This window comes from Pongo abelii, chromosome 5, assembly GCF_028885655.2.
Source record: "Pongo abelii isolate AG06213 chromosome 5, NHGRI_mPonAbe1-v2.0_pri, whole genome shotgun sequence".
Taxonomy (NCBI): Eukaryota; Metazoa; Chordata; class Mammalia; order Primates; family Hominidae; genus Pongo; species Pongo abelii.
In genome coordinates, this window is record NC_071990.2 from 10,410,835 (window position 1) to 10,422,640 (window position 11,806).

Genomic DNA, 11,806 nt, shown 5'->3' on the forward strand with positions numbered 1-11,806 from the left:
AGTATATTAAAATGTACATAAACTACCAATTTTATTCAGTTTGACTGTTACTCATGTGTATTTTGTTCTAAATAACTATATCGCATGTGTAGGTTTGTGTATTTACTTCTCCAGCCACGACCACAAAGAACTCTGACCCCTCCTGTTGCCCTTTTACAGCCACACCTACCTGTCCTCATCATGACCCCCCCTCAATGCCTGGCAGTCACAAATCTGTTCACTTCCAAAACTTTGTATTTTCAATAATGTTATATACATAGAATCATATAGGTATGTGGGATTTTTTTTCCACTCTGCATACTTCCTTGGAGCTTCATTCGAGTTGTTGCATTTATTGTGAATCTGTTCCTTTCGATTGCTCAGTGATAGTTTGTGGTTTGGATGTACACAGTTTAACTATTCATTAAAGGACATTTGGACTGTCTCCAAATTTTGGGCTATTATGAACAAGACTCTTATGAACATTCTTGTATGGGTTTTTATGTAAATGTACATTGTAATTTCTCTGGGATAAATACCTAAGAGTACAATTGCTAGGTTAATATCTATTTTTACGGGTCTTGGTGAGCAATAAATTGAATGAGATCGTGTATGTAAAATCACTCATCTGACTTTTTTTTCATTCCTCAACCTTCTTCCTTTCCTTCCTTTTGATGACATTTTGGTCATAGGTTTGTGCTAGGATGAAAGTCTTGTTTAAAAAGAAAAAATGAGAAGATGGACTTCTTTTTGGAAAAGATGTAATGAACAGATGCTCCTTGAGACCTGTTAGGATTTTCTGTCCTTAAATTTCTGCCCACAGATTTTCAGAACTTGAGTCACTTTATAATTTCAGAGAACACATCTTAGTCACCTACTGTGGTGTAGTGACTTTAATCTAGATGATCTTGCTGGCAGCTGTGCTGGATGAACAAGTGTCTTCTGTTTTATAAGCAGCATTGTCACAAACACTGTCAGGTCAGGAAAAGAAAAAGAAACACACACCACAGCACTTTATTCCAGGCAGATTGAAAAATCTGCATTTGCTTTCCTGACCCTAACTTTCTTTTTCTTTTTATTTTTTTTGGAGTCTCACTCTGTCGCCCAGGCTGGAGTGCAATGGCACAATCTCGGCTCACTGCAACCTCTGCCTCCTGGGTTCAAGCGATTCTCCTGTCTCAGCCTCCCAAGTAGCTGGGATTACAGGCACCCACCACCAAGCCTGGCTAATTTTTTGTATTTTTAGTAGAGATGGGGTTTCACCGTATTGGCCAGGCTGGTCTGGAACTCCTAACCTCAAGTGATCCACCCACCTTGGCGTCCCAAAGTGCTGGGATTATAGGCATAAGCCACTGTGCCTGGCACCTTAACTTTCTTATTGGGTGTAAAGGGTAATTTTACATGTCAACGACTCGGCGGGCCATGGAGTGCCCAGATATTTGGTCAAACATTATTCTGGGTGTGTCTGGGGGTTTCCGGGTGATAGTCACCTTCGAATTGGTAAACTGAGTAAAGCAGATTATCTTCCTAATGTGGATGGATCTCATCCAATCAACTGAAGACCTGAACAGGTAGAAAAGAGGCTAAGAGAGAATTTTGCCCCTCCTGGCTGCTGATCTTGGACATCAATCTTCTGCCATTGGACTGGAACTTAAGCCATCTGCTGTCTTGGTTCTCAGGCCTGCAGGCTTAGACTGGAACTGTACCACCAGCTCTCTCAAGTCTCCAGCTTACCAACCGGAGATCTTGGGACTTCTCAGCCTCTACAATCATGTGAGCCAATTCCATGTCATTTATATATATATCTCTGAGAGTAGCTGTAGAAGAACAGCATTTTAAAGATGAGAGAGAGGGGAAGAGAGAGAAACTATATACTATTTGTTCTGTTTCTCTAGAGAAGCCTGACTGATATATTGGTCTAATTACCCTTTGTTTTCACTGATATTCACTAATGCTGAGAAACAGAAATAGTTGAAAAATCTCAGAATTCACTTTGTGTTTAGATCATGCACTACATAGCCCATTCAAAAATGTCTTACGTATTTTACATTTGAACTGAACCTTTCTAACTGCAGTCTGAGACTGAAGTAGAAACTATTTGAGTAGAGCCTGGGCGCAGTAGCTCAGGCCTATAACCCCAGCATTTTGGGAGGCTGAGGTAGGCAGATCATGAGGTGAGGAGATTGAGACCAGCCTGGCCAACATGGTGAAACCTTGTCTGTACTAAAAACACAAGCATAGCTGGGCATGGTGGCACGCACCTATAACACCTAGCTGGCTACTCGGGAGGCTGAAGCAGGAGAATCACTTGAACCTGGGAAGTGGAGGTTGCAGGGAGCCCAGATTGAGCCACTGGACTCTTCCCAGCCTGGGAAACAAGAGTGAAACTGAGTTGCCCTGTTGCTCAGACTGGAGTGCACTGGTATAATCAGAGCTCACCTGGGATCAAGTGATCCTCACACCTCAGTCTCCTGAGTAGCTGTACCACAGGCATGCCACCATACCTGGATAGTTTAAAACTTTTTGTAAGCAGGCTGCGGTGGCTCACGCCTGTAATCCCAGCACTTTAGAAGGCCGAGGCGGGCAGGTCACTTGAGGTCAGGAGTTTGAGACCAGCCTTGCTAACATGGTGAAACCTCATCTCTACTAAAAATACAAAAGTTAGCCAGGCATGGTGGCTCCTGCCTGTAATCCCAGCTGCTAGCCGAGAATGAGGCAGAATCATTTGAACCTAGCTGGCAGAGGTTGTGGTGAGCTGAGATCATACCATCACAGTCCAGCCTGGGCACCAAGACCAAAAACTCTCAAGAAAAAACAACAAAAAAAAACCCCACACACACAGAAAAGACACACTACAGGGACAGGGGCTCAGACTTTCAAAATAGCCCTCACAAACTTGTGCTCTCTCAGAGCTGCTGGTGTGTCCAGAATTAGTCAGTGCGTTTCACCCACTTCAATAATGAAGCCATGGGCCCTTACAGCGAGTATTACAGTTCTTAAAGGCAGTGTGTCTGTAGTGTGTTCCTTACAATGTTCCAATGTGTTAAGTTTCCTCTTTCTGGTGGATTCATAGCCTTCCTTGCTCAGAAATAAAGCAGCAGACCTTCATAGTGAATGTCACAGCTTGTAAAACTGGCACATCTGGAATTGTTCATTCCTCATGGTAAATCCCTGGTTTTACATAGCTTCAAGAGTGAAGCCACAGACTTTCTTAGTGAGTGTTATGGCTCACGAAAACAACATCAACCCAAAGACCAAGCAGAAGCAAGATTCATTAACAAAAAACTAACCCCCACCCACTGTAAAACTGGACCACAGCCAATTGCCACTACTAGCTCAGGCAGCCTGCTTTTATTCTCTTCTCTGGCCCCACCCACATCCTGCTGATTGGTCCATTTTACAGAGAGCTGATTGGTCTGTTTTGACAGGGTGCTGATTGGTGCGTTTACAATCCCTGGGCTAGACACAAAAATTCTCCATGTCCCTGCTAGATTAGCTAGATACAGAGTGTTGATTGGTGTATTTACAAATCCTGAGCTACTCACAGAGTGCTGATTGGTGCATTCACAATTCCTTAGCTAGACAGAAAGATTCTCCAAGTCCCCACCAGATTGACTAGACACAGAGTGCCGATTGGTGCATTCACAAACCCTGAGCTAGACACAGGGTGCTGATTGGTGTGTTTACAAACCTTGAGCTAGAGGCAGAGTGCTGATTGGTGTATTTACAATCCCTTAGCTAGACATAAAGGTTCTCCACGTGTCCACCACACTCAGGAGCCCAGCTGGCTTCACCCAGTGGATCCTGCACCAGGGCCGCAAGTGGAGCTGCCTGCCAGTCCCGCGCTTTGCGCTTGCACTCCTCAGCCCTTGGGCGGTCGATGGGACTGGGCGCTCTGGAGCAGGGAGTGGCGCTCGTCTGGGAGGCTCGGGCTGTGGGGGGAGGCTCGGGCCGTGGGAGGAAGCTCAGGCATGGTGGGCTGCAGGTCCCAAGCCCTGCCCCGCGGGGAGGCAGCTAAGGCCGGGTGAGAAATTGAGCAAAGCAGCTGCTGGCCCAGGTGCTAAGCCTCTTACTGCCCGGAACTTGCGAGCCTGCGGCCGCTCGGAGTGCGGGGCCCGCGGAGCCCACGCCCGCCCTGAACTTGCGCTGGCCCACAAGCGCTGCACTGCAGCCCCGGTTCCCGCCCAGCCTCTCCCTCCACACCTCCCCACAAGTTGAGGGAGCCGGCTCCAGTCTTGGCTAGCCCAGAAAGGGGCTCCCACAGTGCAGTGGCAGGCTGAAGTGCTCCTCAAGCGCTGCCAGAGTGGGCGCCCAGGCCGAGGAGGCGCTGAGAGCGAGCGAGGGCTGTGAGAGCTGTCAACACGCTGTCACCTCTCACTGGTACAGTCCCCTCATCTCCAGGCTTTTTCCCTTCTCACCAGTTTCGTGTGCCTTTTAAGATGCGGGATCTTTCTTTTACCTGACTTGAGACTTGGTGACCACTTTGTTAATCCATAGTCCTTGATCTCAGGAAACCCCCCAAGGTCTCCATTCACTCTACTCATCTCAGTCTTAGGTACCTGATCCCTCAGTGCCAGCTGTGTGACTGTTTCCTGAATCCTGCTTCCACTCTGGTCTCATGTTGCTTCTACCGGTGCTTGAAAGGACTGCCGATGTGTGAAGCTTTTTCTATTTGACATGGTAATGAGGTTGTGAGTTTTACTCTTTGCTCAGCCAAATGAATTTGTAAAGAGAATTATATATACATGTAAAATAGAGAATTTGTAAAGAGGATTATATATATATATGAAATCCACATATATATAATCCATGTATATATACATATAATCCATAAATATATAATCCACATATATACATATAATCCGTGTGTGTGTGTGTGTATATATATGTTATAGATGAAAATGGTGGAAGTTATGTAAGATGACTTGTAAGGAGCACCCCTTCCCTGGGAGAAATCAGCACTGAATGTCTCCTGGGAGGTAGCACATTTTGATGCTGGTGATGATGAGGATGATGGAGAAGAGGAAGATAAGCATCTCTCCATTGCTTTCTATGTGCTAGGCACATGGTCTCATTTGCTCTCATGTTAATCCAGGAAAGTAGGCACTGTTTTGTTCCCTGTATTAGCTAGGTTGGGCTGCCATAACAAAATACCACAGACTGCATGGCTTAAACAACAGAAATTTATTTTCTCATAGTCTGGAGCTGGAAGTCCAAGATCAAGTTGCCAGCACGGTTAGTTCCTGGTGAAGGCTCTCTTCCTAGCCTGCAGACGGCCATCTTCTCACTGTGTCCCCACATGACCTTTCCTCTGTGCCCATGCTCCTGGTGTCTCTTCCTCTTCTTACAAGAACACCAGTCTTATTGGATTAGGGCCATGCCTGGATTAGGGCCATGCCCTTATAACCTCATTTTACCTTAATTACCTCTTTAAAGACCCTATCCCCAAGTACAGTAACAGTCAGAGTTACTGGGAGTTGGGACTTCAACAGATGAAATTTGGGAGGACACAGTTCAGTCCATAACACTCCATCTCTTAGGAATGATGGAACTAGACTGAGATGAGATATACACCTTGCCTAAGGTCATAGTAAAGACCGAAGAATAGGAATTTGAAGCCACATTTGCTCTCATGGCCTCTTAGCCACCAGACCACCCCGCCACGGGCATCAGAACAGAGCAACTCCACAAAGTGGGGAGGAATAGCACACACTACCTGCCACTGCCGTTCTGACTGGGGAAAAGGAGTGCTTCCTGGCTTCTGGACCTGAGCTCTCACAGCCCAGCCTTACACTCGTGAGATAGGAGCTCTGAGCTTTTGAAATAGTCCTTGCAAACCCATGCTTTGCTAGTGCAGGAAAGATGCTGTTTGCTGATGTCTTAATGAAACACAACCTAAGCATTGATTACTGTTTACCTGCGGATATGTGTCAGGAAGAAAAGGCATTAAAACTCTTGTGGGGGAAGCCTGTCCAAGGTGGAAATGAGCCCAAGATTCCCAGTATTAATCTGATCCCCGAGGTGTTTGTCAACTTTAGTTTATCAGGAGAGTGGAACATTTGTGTTACTGTTTCTATCCAAATCTTTCCAGGCCCAAAGGCTCAACATTTTTTTTGTGTGGAGACTTCCCCAACCTCTAGGGTTCTCAACTGCTCTGAGTTCTTTTAAAGCAGGGGTCCCCAATCCCTGGGCCACAGACAGGTACCAGTCTGTGGCTTGTTAGTAACCAGGCACACGGCGGGAGGTGAGTGGCAGGTTTGCGAGCATTACCACCTAAGCTCCATGGCCTGTCAGATCAGTGGTGGTATTAGATTCTCACAGGAGCATTAACCCTATTTTGAACTGCACATGCAAGGGGTCTAGGTTGCACATGCCTTATGAAAACCTAATGCCTGATGATGTGAGGTGGAACAGTTTTATCCCAAAACCATCCCTGCCCTCATCCATCCTCATCTGTGGAAGTCCCAACTCCCAGTAACTCATCCATGGAATGTCTTCCACGAAACCAGTCCCTGGTGCCAAAAAGGCTGAGGACCACTACCTTTAAGACCCCCTGTCCAGGCCCCACCTTCAGATGCTGACCACCCAGTGCCTTAGACTTCATTTGTTCATCTGTGTTAAATTGAAGGCTTTTTTTTTTTTTTTTTTAAAGGAGGGGCTCTGGGCTTGCAATGTGTTCTTGTGAAATGAATGAATGAATGAACAAATGGCTTTAGAAATCAGACAATTATATTTCCCTAAAGTTTTTGAAAGATTCCATAAAATAAAAAGACGCACAAAACCAGGGAAAATTGCCTTGGTTTCTCATTACCTACTGGCAGGGGTTGCTCAGAGCTGAGCGGTATAGAACAGACAGACCTGGATTTACTAGGCTTTATCTTACCTGATATTCAAAACTATCTTACAAGTGGAATACTAGTAACATCTTCCCACCCCCCCCCCCTTTTTTTTTGAGACGGAGTGTAGCTCTGTTACCTAGGCTGGAGTGCAGTGGCGCGATCTCGGCTCACTGCAACCTCTGCGTCCCGGGTTCAAGAGATTCTCCTGCCTCAGCCTCCCGAGTAGCTGGGATCACAGGCACGTGCCACCACACCTGGCTAATTTTTGTATTTTTAGTAGAGACGGGGTTTCACCATGTTGGCCACTCTAGTTTCAAACTCCTGACCTCAGGTGAACCACCCGGCTCAGCCTCTCAAAGTGTTGGGATTACAGGCGTGAGCCACTGCACCCAGCCAACATCTCCCTTCAATGGATAAGGAAATCAGGGCTTCCTGAAGTTAAGTGAGGTTTGCAAACACTTTATTGTTGGGCACAAACTCAAGAAGCTGACCAGTGTAACTGGTAACTCCCATGCCAACATGGAATTCAGAGCCTCTAGTGGTGGGATTTCTTTCAGGCCGTGTCATCCCCGGGCTGAGGTTCTTGTGGAAAGTCAAGGTGGCTGGGTGGAACTTGGCAGTGTGGTCAGTCAACAGCAGCACATGGGCACTGAAGTTAGGATAGACTTGGATTCAAAACAGATCTCTCACTTTGTGATTTAGGGCAAGTTACTTAACTTCACCTGCCTCCATTTTCTTATTTGTAACATGGAACTGAAAGGTGACAATGTGCCAGCAGCCCTCGCTCGCTCTCAGCGCCTACTCTGGCCGTGCTTGAGGAGCCCTTCAGCCTGCCACTGCGCTGTGGGGACCCCTCTGTGGGGCTGGCCCAGGCTGGAGCCGGCTCCTTTGCTTGCAGGGAAGTGTGGAGGGAGAGCCACGGGCGGGAGCCAGGGCTGCGCGCGACGCCCCCGGCCGGCGCGGTCTTGGTGGGCACCGCGCTCCGCGGCCAACTGACGTCTGCTGGCCTTGATTGGGGAATGAGCTCCCTCTGGGCTCCCAGAGTGTCCGAGTTGGGTGCTGCAGAGTGCTCCAGCGCGTGCTAGTAAGAGGTGAAGCTGGCTGGGTTTCTGGGAGGGGTGCAGACTTGGAGAACTTTTGTGTCTAGCTAAAGGATTGCAAATGCAACAATCAGCACTCTCTGTGTCTAACTAAAGGTTTGTAAATGCACCAATCAGCACTCTGTGTCTAGCTAATCTAGTGGGGACTTGGAGAACTTTTGTGTCTAGCTAAAGGATTGTAAAGGCACCAGTGAGCACTCTGTGTCTAGCTAAAGGTTTGTAAACACACCAATCAGCACCCTGTCAAAAATGGACCAATCAGCACCCTGTCAAAATGGACCAATCAGCAGTCTGTAAAGTGGACCAATCAGCACTCTGTAAAGTGGACCAATCAGCTCTCTGTAAAATGGACCAATCAGCAGGATGTGGGTGGGATCGGATAAGGTAATAAAAGCAGGCTGCCCAAAGCAGCAAAAGTTTTTTTCTGTGTTGTTATAGTTCTTGTTGTTTGTGCTTTTGTGATACTTTTTTTTTGCTGTTTTCTTTGGGTTCGTACCGCTTTTTCAGCTGTGATGTTGATAATGAAGATCTGTAGTTTCACTCGTGTGGACTGGAAAGACTACTAGTCTGCTAGAAATAACGAGTAACAACTCCAGTGGGTGTGATGAATAACTGCAGGTGCTTTGTTTTTAAGAGCTGTGAGGTTCACCACCTACGTCTGCGGCTTTGCTCCTGAAATCAGCGTGGACCCAGAGTAAGAGCTGTAACACTCAGTGGGAAGGTATGTAACTTCACTTGTTAAGTTAGTGAGATCAGGAAGGCCTGTAATGCTTCCAATGCACTCACTGTGAAGGTCTGCAGTGTCACTCCTGAAGTCAGCAAGCTCAAAGCAAACGCACCAGACGATAGAAACTTTGAGCGCACCTGAATAGAAGAGATAAACTGTGCACGCATGATGTTTAACAATTATAAATGAGAGTCCACGACTTCATTCTTGAAGTCAGACTGAGAACCCACCAACTCCACGCACAGTTGTGGAGACTAGAGGATTTTTTTTTTTTTTTTGACAGTTTCAATTCTGTTGCCCAGGCTGGAGTGCAGTGGCACTATCTTAGCATGCTGTAGCCTATGTCTCGGGTTCAAGTGGTTCTGTCTCAGCCTCCTAAATAGTAGGGGTTACAGGCATGTGCTACCAGGCCCAGCCAATTTATTTACTGGTCATTTTTGGTTTTGTTGCCCAGGCTGGAGTGCGATGGTGTGATCTGTATACTGCAATTTCTGCTTCCCTGGGTCAAGCGATTCCCCTCTCGGCCTCCTGAGTAGCTGGGACTACAGGCACCCACTACCACACCTGGCTAATTTTTTTGTATTTTTAGTAGAGATGGGGTTTCTCAATGTTGACCAGGATGCTCTTGATCTCCTGACCTTGTGATCTGCCCACCTCGGCCTCCCAGAGTGCTGGGATTACAGGCGTGAGACACTGTGCCTGGCCTATTTTTGTATTTTTAGTAAAGATTGTTTCACTCTGTTGGCTAGGCTGGTCTCGATCTCCTGACCTCAGGTGATCCGCCTGCCTTGGCCTCCGAAATTGCTGGGGTTACAGGTATGAGTCATTGTGCTTGGTAAATAAATTTATGTACCAGTGCTGCATCCATGTCATATGAGCTGGTGTGTTCATTTCCATGTAAATATGTTTACATACTTTTGGAAAGAATGATAAAATCTGTGGATGACAAGACTAAAAGTGAGGAACGGGGGAGAAAAAGAGTCCTAAAGTTTAAATGGACCATTTTCTCTAGTGGTGCTTGAAACGAACTGGTTACGGGCGTCAAAAACATGATTCATCACACCAGGGGACAGGGTGGTCTTTGGTAGCTCTGAGTGGCCACCGTGAGTTCAGTCTTAGTCTTGAATGCAATAGCTAATCCTGATCAATTGCAATAAGCCAGTTAGACGGATTTCATGGAACTCTGCAATGGATTACTAAAATGTTCACGGCGGGGCACCATGGCTCAAGCGTGTATCCCAGCGCTTAGGGAGGCCGAGGCAGGCAGATAACCTGAGGTCAGGAGTTCGATATCCCCCTGGGCAACATGGTGAAACTGTACTAAAAATACAGAAATTAGCCAGGCATGGTGACGCACACTTGTAATCCAAGCTACTCGGGTCGCTGAGGCAGGAGAATTGCTTGAACCCAGGAGGCAAGAGGCGGAGGTTGCAGTGAGCTGAGATCATGCCATTGCACTCCAGCCTGGGAGACAGCGAGACTCCGTCACAGAAAAAAAAAAAAAAAGTTCACATTGATCCCGGAGCATTAGGACCTTGGTTTTCTACCGCTATGTGGATGGATGAGACCTTAGCTGGCATCTGAGAACCCTGGGGAGGGGAAAGAAGGGTACAGTCTGAATCAAAACCAGATATACCTGCACCCAACTCCCAGGGCCTCACTTTCTCTAAACATCAACCACTGTCGCCTTGTAGTGCAAAAAGCATTGTTGAGTGAAGTGCATACACAAGCTTGATCGTGCCCCAAGTGAAAACTTGCCTTGAGAAAAATGTCATTTCCATGTTCCCCTCTTAAAAATTAAGAGACTGTCTCCTACCTCTTAGGTCTGGGCAGCCTACCCCAGAATCTTGGCTCTCCCTCTCTGACGGAATTGAAATCAGATTTGAAAAAGTCTGGCAAAAGGTTTTTGAAAGGTTACCAGGCCATTTCTTTGCTACCTTTAGTGGTGGTAGCATTTATCTTACCATAAACGTCAAGTCAAAAAAAAGTCCCGCAGACATTTGCGTCAGTAAAGCAAAGAAACTGGGCCTGGCTCCGCGGGACTCAGTGGTGCCCGCTGGCCCTGCCAGCTCTGCTGAGTCTCTGAGGACTGGAAGGCTTTGGAGCTGCCGCGCCGACTCCGACGTGGAAAAAGCATGTAGTCAGGGGGCAGCGCCTGTTTCCACAAGGAGCGCAAAAAGGTGGCGTCAAGGATTACGGGTCCCCCTTGCAGTCCAGTAACTGGGCAGGAAGGCAACGAAGGCACTGCGGCTCCCGAACCACAGTGGGTAACAAGAGAAACCTGCTCAGACTTGTGTGTGTGCATCGCCAGTGTCGGATTTTTGTTTGGTTTGGTTTTTTTACTTGTAAAAAGATACAAAGTCTTTGGCTCTTTGCATAAAAACATTAGTAGTGGGATGGGAAACTTACTTGGATGAAGTTCAGTGGTAACTCAAGTTGATAGTCGCTCCTCCCGGGAGGATCTTAGTGATCATTAAGGTCCCGGGCCACCCTTAATAAGTGCCTGTTACAGCAGCAGACATTGATTTTTAAAAGTGTATGGTCGACAGCAGAAAGCCTGGTACAGCCTTGCTTCTACCCTTTTCTCGGTTGTTTTGGAAATCGCCTTTGCAAAAGCCATGCACGGCTATAGTTCTGTGATAGCACCCAGGGCTCATGGTCTCTCTCTGCTTTGTACCGAATGCGTTGAACTAGCGCTGAGGACTTCTTGCACGGGATGTCTGTTTAACAGCGATCGTTTCTACTTCCCTGGCGGTGAAAGCAGGAAACACCTGGAATCCTTAGATTCTGAAAACTTCATGTAACTCTCTGGAATATGTGCGTGCGTGTGTGTGTGTGCATGTGTGCATGCATGCATATGTGTATGATCTGCTCTAGTGCATTCTCCAGTGATTTAAACTGTATGATTTATTGCCTACTTTGTAAATGCAACAGGCTTACACAGCAGTTGGTCCATAACCTGCTCCCAAGTACACAGCCCTCATGACCCTACACTGGCCAAATTCACCTTTTTTTTTTTGAGACAGAGTCTCGCTCTTGTCACCCAGGCTGGAGTGCAGTGGTGTGATTTCAGCTCACTGTAACCTCCGCCTCCCAGGTTCAAGAGATTCTCGTGCCTCAGCCTCCCAAGTAGCTGGGATTACAGGTGCCTGCCACCGCGC